This window comes from Dendropsophus ebraccatus, chromosome 5 (assembly GCF_027789765.1).
Source record: "Dendropsophus ebraccatus isolate aDenEbr1 chromosome 5, aDenEbr1.pat, whole genome shotgun sequence".
NCBI lineage: Eukaryota > Metazoa > Chordata > Amphibia > Anura > Hylidae > Dendropsophus > Dendropsophus ebraccatus.
Window position 1 is genome coordinate 152,644,961 of NC_091458.1, and position 10,417 is coordinate 152,655,377.

General features: G+C 47.0%; 1 long non-coding RNA gene across 1 annotated transcript; it reads left to right on the forward strand.

The window, feature by feature from the left end:
- The first annotated feature begins 412 nt into the window (after positions 1-412).
- LOC138793913 (uncharacterized) lies at positions 413-7,432 on the forward strand. The gene is made up of 4 exons (XR_011363370.1): positions 413-706; positions 2,494-2,630; positions 4,145-4,245; positions 7,271-7,432. It is a non-coding gene; the product is annotated as an uncharacterized lncRNA (long non-coding RNA).
- Positions 7,433-10,417: the final 2,985 nt, after the last annotated feature.

Consider the following 10,417-nt stretch of genomic DNA (forward strand, 5'->3'; position numbering starts at 1 on the left):
AGGCAGACAACTGACAATCAGCAGCTGGACTGGGGTGTCGCCAGAATCCTATTCTCCTGCATATTAGGAGAACGGCTGAACAGACTGATGTAAGTAATACACCGATCTGTTCAGCATTTATATCAGTAGTTTATGCTGCCATCATTTAAGGCTTCGTACACCTAGCAACAGATTTCCTTTAAAGTAGTTGACACGAAGGTTGTAAAAGTGACGTTTAAACTTTATCAATTTTAAGGTAACCATAATATTGATGATAAAGATTCCAACTTCCAGTTTTGTGCAATTGGCGGCCTGAAATAAGCAGAACTGGTCACAAGCTGATTTGCTGTATATTGAGCAATCGTATAGTATTGTACTCGCACTATCGTTATCGCACTTCCTTTTGGAGTCCAACTGACTTCTCTTTTTATGGACTAGAAGTTTATCCTAGAAAGCCACACACTTAGAGCTAGGACTGTGGGTAGAAGGAGAGTGTCACCTCTCTGCTCTGCAGTGTCACCTCTCTGCTCTGCAGTGTCACCTCTCTGCTCTGCAGTGTTACCTCTGTTCTGCAGTGTGAACCTATTACAGGGATAACAGCTGATGTATTCTACAGATACCATGTCAGCCATCACCCATCAGCCTGGATATGCCCAGCCAGGAGTTATGTCTCCTACAGGAGAGTGGAGCAGCAACCTGTGTGACTGCTGTGATGACTGCGGCCTCTGTAAGTATCAGTCCTGTGTATACTTCTTATATATCTATTGCTTATGCTAAACAGGGGAGCCATTCCTCCATATCTATTCTTCTCACTTCTTTATATCTTGCTTCTAAACCTTGTAATCCAATACAGGAGAGTTTATTAGCGTCTTCAGATGTGAGTGTAATTGTTGGATCATTTTGGAAAGAAAAATATCCCTTGCAAATTATATAGAACAAATAGAGGAGATGGCTAGCTTATACAAGAGAGGTTGATAGTGCTACAATATACGGAATAATATATACAGCGTACAGAGTAATATATACAATAAATGATGTCTCCAAACTGAAGTGTAAGGGCCCTATTACACGGCACGATTATCGTTTGAAAAATCGTTATATTCGAATTTAAACGATAATCGTTCCGTGTAATTGCAGGCAATGATTGAACAATCGTTCGTATGAACGTTGATTTAGATCTAAACCTAAAATTCCATGGAATAGAAGGCCGACGTCGGCTGATTTTCAACATGTGGAATAGGAGATTTGTTGTCCATACTTATTTAACTGTTCCATTCTTGTGATGGGGGCTTTCAGGAATCCATATCCAATAGTTTGAATTTGGGAGGGTCTTCGTGTTCGGACCCTCAGCAATTGCTATATAGTGTAAGGAGATGAGTGCACTAAGCAGTTCTCTCCCTCTGCTCTATGCACTTGACTGAGACGGACTCCTAATATAAGTCTATAGGACCCTCATGCCTACAGAGATCTTGGCCCATTAACTTTTTAAAGCAAATTTTTTGCCTTTTTTCCATTGTGTGTAATTTTGGTGCATTTGGTTCCCATAGAAAAATCTATAGAAAATGTCACTAATAAAGCAATTGCGTCGCTTAGCTGGTGAAGCATAGATGCACTTTTCAAAGCTCTGGGTCTCCACGGCTAAAACCTATATATTGCCCCTGGCTACACGTTCTAAAATTACTCACCTCACCCTACCCCTTACCCCTTACCTTAGGGTCCCGTCTGGCGTGGTCTCTATACCCATTTGGAGATTTTGCAGCTGCAGCCTGCTTGCCTCCAGGAAGCCACAGCCTTTCCTGCTCTGGACACCCAGCCGCACCCCATGAATTGGCGCCCTGGTTTCTTATTCCTTTTAAATTGGGAACCCCCCAATAAACCTACCGTGGTGAACGTCACTCTACCCCATATACACTCAGATATTAGGCCCAGGATTGTTCTGCTGAATTCGAGCAGATATGGGACCGTTGCCTAGCATTCTAAATAGATCTACCCACCTGTATATTACATATATTATATTTATACCCCTTGGTTATTTACCTTATTTTTTTATATTAGTTTTTTTTTTTAGTTTTGCTTCTGTTATAAACTCAATATACAGTTCCATTTTTCGTGTGCATTCCTGCCGATATGCCGTTTCCCACCTGTTTTTGGGATTGATTTTAAAGGGGTTATCCAGCGCTACAAAAACATGGCCACTTTTCCCCCTCTCGTGTCTCCAGTTCAGGTGCGGTTTGCAATTAAGCTCCATTTACTTCAATGGAACTGTGTTTGAAACCCCACCCAATCTGGGGACAAGAGAGGGGGACAAGTGGCCATGTTTTTGTAGCACTGGATAACCCCTTTAATGTCATATTTTTACTTGTGTAATTTCCCACTCGTATGACTTTGTCTTGTACCTTCTCTGAATTGTGACAATTGTGACATCCAGTAAACGTTATGTTACAGACAAAAAAAAACACAAGAAGACAAAAACAGAAGCTACTTTTTACACAACATCTGTTTCTCCAATTTCAGGTCTGTGTGGATTGCTCTTCCCAGCATGCTTTGCCTGCTATGTAGCCGACAAATATGGGGAAAACTGCCTTCTGCCTTGTGTTCCTGGAGGAACGACTGCAATGCGCACACATATGCGACTGACATACGGCATTAGAGTGAGTATTCAGCCTGCTATCACAATGTGCAGAACACAATTATTGTATATATAAAAATAATATGTCCATGTGATGTAATTCAGGACAGACGTTTAGTATGTTAATATGTTTTCCCTTAGTCCCATAAGCAGCAAAACCGATGTGACCATCACCTGCCATTATCATATCGCCTGCCGCCATATTCTACGCTGTCCCTGTTGTGCTTTATGAGTGTGCTGTGGTGAGCTCCCCCTGGTGGCCGGAAGCTGCCATACTGTACGCTGTCCCTGCTGTGCTGTATGAGTGTGCTGTGGATACCTCCCCCTGGTGGCCGGAAGCCGCCATACCGTTCGCTCTGTCCCTGCTGTACATGTGACATGTGAATTGTTCTTCATAGAAAAATAAGAAATCCCCTGAAAATAAGACCTAGTGGGAGCAAAACTTAATATAAGACACTGTCTTGTTTTCCGGAAACACAGAAGTATGGGATGGTAAAAACAAATCCTGTCTCCTATGCATACTTACCTCAGTTGCAATCCCCGCATACCAAAGGAAACCCAGAAGTGATACGGACGTCACTTCCGGTCTTGGCTCTGCAAGACAAAAAAATTATTAGTAAGTAATAGGAAGAGAAAATCTAAAGAGTACAAGAGAGGTGCTGTTTGTCAAAGAAACCGGATATGTTTTTTTTAAAGCCTGATCTAATGGTATATGCTATGTAATATATCTGGCTTTGTAATATATCAGGTTATGTAATGGTATCTATCTGGCTATGTAATGGTATCTATCTGGCTATGTTATGGTATATATCTGGCTATGTTATGGTATATACCTGGCTATGTAATGGTATATACCTGGTTATGTAATGGTATATATCTGGCTATGTAATGGTATATATCTGGCCATGTAATGGTATCTATCTGGCTATGTAATGGTTTCTATCTGGCTATGTAATGGTATATATCTGGCTATGTAATGGTATATACCTGGCTATGTAATGGTATATATCTGGCTATGTAATGGTATATATCTGGCCATGTAATGGTATATATCTGGCCATGTAATGGTATCTATCTGGCTATGTAATGGTATATATCTATGTAATGGTATCTATCTGGCTATGTAATGGTATATACCTGGCTATGTAATGGTATATACCTGGCTATGTAATGGTGTATATCTGGCTATGTAATGGTATCTATCTGGCTATGTAATGGTATATACCTGGCTATGTAATGGTTTCTATCTGGCTATGTAATGGTATATACCTGGCTATGTAATGGTATATACCTGGCTATGTAATGGTGTATATCTGGCTATGTAATGGTATATACCTGGCTATGTAATGGTATATACCTGGCTATGTAATGGTATATATCTGGCTATGTATATATCTGGCTATGTAATGGTATATATCTGGCTATGTAATGGTATATATCTATGTAATGGTATCTATCTGGCTATGTAATGGTATCTATCTGGCTATGTAATGGTATATATCTGGCTATGTAATGGTATTTCTCCTGCCTTTTCAGGGTACAGTATGCAATGACAGCCTCATGATGTTATTCTGTCACCCGTGTGAGATGTGCAGAATGGCGCGGGAAATGAAACGTCTGCACCGCTGAGCCGTAAGGTAGGTCATAATCTCCTGGTAATCCCTTAATCATCAGAAGGGAACCTGCTGGGATGTTGTGGCCCCTTCACTGTACTATGTGACACAGTGCAAAGCCGTCTTTTCCATTGGGCAGGGTAGGAGGCTGCCTTAGGGCCCATGACTAATAGGGGGCCCCTCGGTGCTGTAAACTGACTGTGGGGAGTGATTAGTCGATGGGAGCTGTGCCCATCACCCACCCTGATGTAACATGTGTATTACAGAGGCTATAAGAGGAGCCCAGGAGGCGGAGGAGGGTGGGGGACATCTGGTGTGGGGAGCAGAGAGCTGCCCCTACATCTCCAGGTACTGACCCCATGGAGCTCCGATTCTGTCCCCTGTAGCTCAGCATCACAACACTCAGCATGCAGCACTCTAAGGGTATGTCCACACTAAGCAAATCACGCAGATAACTTGCCGCAGATTCTGCCGCTCGTCCCCACACTCCCGCTTCACTATCCGCCCGTCCTATAGATTCCATTCTATGGTCAGGCAGTGTCCGCCATCCGCCAGAAGAATGACCAGAACGGAATCTGCCTGACCATAGCATGGAGTCTATGGGACGGGCAGCGGAATCTGCAGCAAGTTATCTGTGTGATTTCCTTAGTGTGGACGTACCCTTATGGTGAAAGGACTTTGACATGTCATGATCATGCAGCAGGTGTGTGTGTGTGTGTGTGTGTGTGTGTGTGTGTGTGTGTGTGTGTGTGTGTGTGCGCATGTCATGATCATGCAGCAGAGCTCGGTGTGTGTGTGTGTGTGTGTGTGTGTATGTCATGATCATGCAGCAGAGCTGTGTGTGTGTGTGTGCATGTCATGATCATGCAGCAGAGCTGTGTTTGTGTGTGCGTGCATGTCATGATCATACAGCCGAGCTGTGTGTGTGTGTGTGTGTGTGTGCATGTCATGATCATACAGCAGAGCTGTGTGTGTGTGTGTGCATGTCATGATCATGCAGCAGAGCTGTGTTTGTGTGTGCGTGCATGTCATGATCATACAGCAGAGCTGTGTGTGTGTGTGTGCATGTCATGATCATGCAGCAGAGCTGTGTTTGTGTGTGTGTGTGTGCATGCATGTCATGATCATACAGCAGAGCTGTGTGTGTGTGTGTGTGCATGTCATGATCATGCAGCAGAGCTGTGTGTGTGTGTGTGTGCATGTCATGATCATGCAGCAGAGCTGTGTTTGTGTGTGTGTGTGTATGTCATGATCATGCAGCAGAGCTGTGTTTGTGTGTGTGTGTGTGTGTGTGTATGTCATGATCATACAGCAGAGCTGTGTGTGTGTGTGCATGTCATGATCATGCAGCAGAGCTGTGTGTGTGTTTGTGTGCATGTCATGATCATAGAGCAGAGGTGTGTGTGTGTGTGTGTGTGCATGTCATGATCATGCAGCAGAGATATGTGTGTACAGCAGAAAGGCAACACACTTTTTAATCAGTAATTTGGCTTTTAAGGTTACAAACACACTTGCCGGATCTGCAGCGAGTCTCCTTGCTGCGTTTTTGCAGGGAGACTCGCTGCAGATCCCGGCCCTATACTTTCAATAGCAGAGAAACTCGCAGCAGGGATGTACATCCCTGCTGCGATTTTGTCTGCAGCCCGCCCCATTAACCCCCCCGGCCGCCGGACATTATACATTACCCGGTCCCCGTTCCTGCTTGCTTCGGGGCTCCCGGTGTCTTCACGGCCCGCCCGGCCAACCAGTGCGCTGCGGCAGCACACTGATTGGCCGGGCGGAACGTGCCGGGAGCCCCGAAGCAAGCAGGAGCCGGGATCAGGTAATGTATATCCTGCCCGCCCCCCTGCAGCCCCGATCGCCCCCAGCCCCCGGCCGCATGATCGCCCCCAGCCCCGCAGCCCCCGGCTGCATGATCACCCCCAGCCCCCGGCCGCACGATCGCCCCCAGCCCCGCAGCCCCCGGCCGTACGATCGCCCCCAGCCCCGCAGCCCCCGGCCGTACGATCGCCCCCAGCCCCGCAGCCCCCGGCCGCACGATCGCCTTCAGCCCCGCAGCCCCCGGCCGCACGATCGCCTTCAGCCCCCGGCCGCACGATCGCCTTCAGCCCCGCAGCCCCCGGCCGCATGATCGCCCGCAGCCCCAAGCCCCGCAGCCCCCGGCTGCACGATCGCCCGCTGGGGGCGATCGTGCGGCCGGGGGCTGCGATGCTGGGGGAGATCGTGCGGTCGGGGGCTGCAGGGCTGGGGGCGATCGTGCGGCCGGGGGCTGCGGGCGATCGTGCGGTCGGGGGCTGCGGGGCTGGGGGCGATCGTGCGGCCGGGGGCTGGGGGCGATATACATTACCTGATCCCGGCTCCTGCTTGCTTCAGCGGCTCCCGGCACGTTCCGCCTGGCCAATCAGTGCGCTGCCCCGCCGCAGCGCACTGATTGGCCGGGCGGGCCGTGAAGACACCGGGAGCCCCGAAGCAAGCAGGAACGGGGACCCGGTAATGTATAATGTCCGGCGGCCGGGGGGTTAATGGGGCGGGCTGCAGACAAAATCTGCTATTGAAAGTATAGGGCCGGGATCTGCAGCGAGTCTCGCTGCAAAAACGCAGCTAGGAGACTCGCTGCAGATCCGGCAAGTGTGTTTGTAACCTAAAGGAACAGGAATCAAATCTCTCTCTACTTATCTAATTTCCTAGCAATGACAATGTACAAGTCTTCTCAATTCTCCCCATAAACATCACTCAACATTCTAAACCTTGTGATAGTTACATTACACAACTTCTTGTTCCTCAACTGTGATTTGGGCGAATAAATAAATAAAGAATAAATGGACAAATCTCAGGGAAGTCACAAGGAGGTCACATGGTCAGCGGGGGGGGGGGGGCAGTCCACATCTCTACCCAGGGGCCCATAATGCTGACCAGACGGCCCCGACACAATGCTGTCATTGTCACATTGGTTGCACTCCCTATACTGTAAGAACTATTATTACTGACAATATTCATATTAAATGATAATAATACTGAGCGACAATAATATCTTTGGATTTTTTGGTAGGTTGCGGCTATGAATGATGATGACATGAGGAAGAGAAGCGTGTGTAATAATCAGCGGCCATGTCACCCAAAATGCTGGATTTCATTCATGACAAATGGAAATGGATGCGGGAGATGCTGGCGCTATATACAAGAAAGGAATTACAATAAATATTATTATGATGAAAACTCAATTGGTCTACTATCCTATGTGATCTCATTGTGGCATATACAGTTATACACACCATTCACACACACACACACACTATATCAGAAATTAGTTGTAGTCACAACTGGGGCTGATAGAGCTGGAGACCCCATTAAGGTGTCTCCACAATACAACCATTGCTTCTAGGGATCTGGGGAAGCGGCCCTGGGTGTGATGTATGCTGGGATGTCACATCATGTGATCCCCACCATATCACCTGATGGTCAGCCTGGAGAGAATATCAACATGGTGGGTGTTGACTGGCTGGCACAGTCTCACAATGTAACTAAGGTGAGGTTTCAATTCAAAGCAACCCTATGGCCTATAGCCTTTTCTGAGTGTTTCTTAGCCAAATTTAAAGAGAATCTGTCACTAGGTTTATGTGGCCTTAAATGAGGGCAGAGTAAATTAGTGACAGATCGCTGTATTACTTACATCATTCTGTTCAGCCGTTCTTCTAATATGCAGGAGAATAGGATTCTTGCCACACCCCTCCCCCGCCCTCCAGCTGCTGATTGGCAGTTGGCTGCCTATACACAGCATGGATAGATAACTGCCAATCAGCAGCTGGTGGGTGGAGCTTTCTGCTTCTCATGAATATCCAGGACTAGTGGGCTCATGCACATAATGGAAAGGACTACTTATTGTCCATGTTATTCAGGTGGAGATCTCTGGATCAGCTGCACAGAACAATGTAAGTGACAGTCTCTTTAAGTAAATTATTCCAATATAACCCCAACACCATGATTGTACACTATAGAGCACATAATGGGGGAGATTCATTAAGCTGTATGCCAACTATTATGTGCTCTAATAAAAGGGCTAAGCAAAGCAATAACATGGGTCACATTAAGCTATAATATAAGCCGTTCTTTTGGTGGAAAATATTGGAGTAAAGTTGGCACAAAAATGAGACTAACAAGATGTGAAAAATCTATAATAGACGCATCACTTTGTCTTTCTCTTTGGTCTAGTGAATTTAAAGGGGTTATCTAGCCTTAGAAAAACATTCCCCTCTCCTGTCCTCAGTCTGGATGTGGGTTTTGCAGCACAATTCTATTGAAGTGTGTTGCTAAACTGTAATACCACACACAACCTGAGGACAGGGGTGGCGCTGTTTTTGCAAGAAAGAAGCTGTGCTTTTTATAATCCTGGATAACCCCTTTAAGACACTATTGAAAAATGTACCACAGCGTAGCTAGCTCCTAGAGGAATGGTCTTTGTAAATCCCTAAAATGATGGTGCCCCAGCAGTATTTTGGCAATGTGTGCTTGGCCACCTGCAGTTGTCCTGGATTTAAGCACATACAACCGCTTTATGAGGTTGGGGCTACACCAAGATTCTGCCCTAAAGAGCTTTTTTCCCTGCACTTACTACTGCATCAAGGCTTCACTTCCTGGATAACATGGTGACGTCACTTCCTGGATAACATGGTGACGTCACTTCCTGGATAACATGGTGACGTCACTTCCTGGATAACATGGTAAAGTCACTTCCTGGATAACATGGTGATGTCACGACCCGACTCCCAGAGCTGTGCGGGCTGTGGCTGCTGGAGAGGATGATGGCAGAGGGATGCTCAATGTCCCTCCAGTGCCCTGTGTCCCTCAGTGTCCCCCTGCCATCATCCTCTCCAGCAGCCACAGCCCGCACAGCTCTGGGAGTCGGGTCGTGACATCACCATGTTATCCAGGAAGTGACATCACCCTGTTATCCAGGAAGTGACATCACCATGTTATCCAGGAAGTGAAGCCTTGATGCAGTAGTAAGTGCAGGGAAAAAAGCACTTTATAAGCATTTCCTGTAATAAGTGTATATTGGAGATTTGTATAACTTTTGGGGGGCAATACAACACTTTAATAAAAAATGTTGCCAGACTTCTCCTTTAAGTTAAAGGGAACCAATCACGCTGAAAATCGCCCTAATGATAAGGAAACGTGCTGGCACATCACCTTCCCAAACATCCCCCTGTACCCTCCATGCCCCCCCTCTATTAGATCGTATTCTTACTTTTATGATGTCCCGCACTGTATGTAAATTGCGGGCATGAAGTCACGGTGGGCGTATCTAGTCACGGTCCTGGGCGGAGGGAATCGCTGTAATCATGCCCAGAGGGGAATAATTGAAAGACCTGCGTTCCGCTGACGTCACCCGGGGGCCTGCATTCTACATCGGCAGCGCCGACGTCTTCAGGACACCGTGCATGTGCAGTACGTCAGCGTCTTCTCCCGCCGTAAAGTGCATGCACGGCGTGCCAAAGACGTCGCCACGCCACCGACGTGGAACACAGGCCCCCGGGTGACGTCAGCGGAAGGCAGGTCTTTTAATCATGCCCCTGTGGGCGTGATTACAGCGATTCCATCCGCCATGACTAGATACGCCCACCGTGACTACATGCCTGCAATTTACATACAGCGCGGGACATCATAAAAGTAAGAATACGGTCTAATAGAGGGGGGGGCATGGAGGGTACAGGGGGATGTTTGGGAAGCGCTCTGGGTGATGTGCCAGCACGCTTCCTTATTATTAGAGCGATTTTCGGCGTGATTGGTTCCCTTTAATAGGGTTGCACTGTCGCAGCGACTGTGACCCAAAAGTTGCAAGGTCTTGGGTTGCAGCGAAATCTCATTCACAGACCATAGCTGCAACGCCGAGCAATCCACACAGTGTATCAGGATCAGTGGGGTCCCACAGGTTGGCGTATCCTAATTATTTACCATAGGATGCAGGATGGAGTACCCCTTTAGCAGCTTCACTGCCCTAGACCAATGGACGCATTGATATTAACCCTTTCAGGAATAATATATAATAAGAGGTCTGGTGTGTATGTAAAACCATACATAATATGGCGGCCTGATTTATATAGGTGTATACCGTAGCAGGGATGGGGACCCTTCACCCCTCCAGCTATTGCAAAACTACAATTCCCATCATGCCTGGACAGCCGAAGGCTGTCCAGGC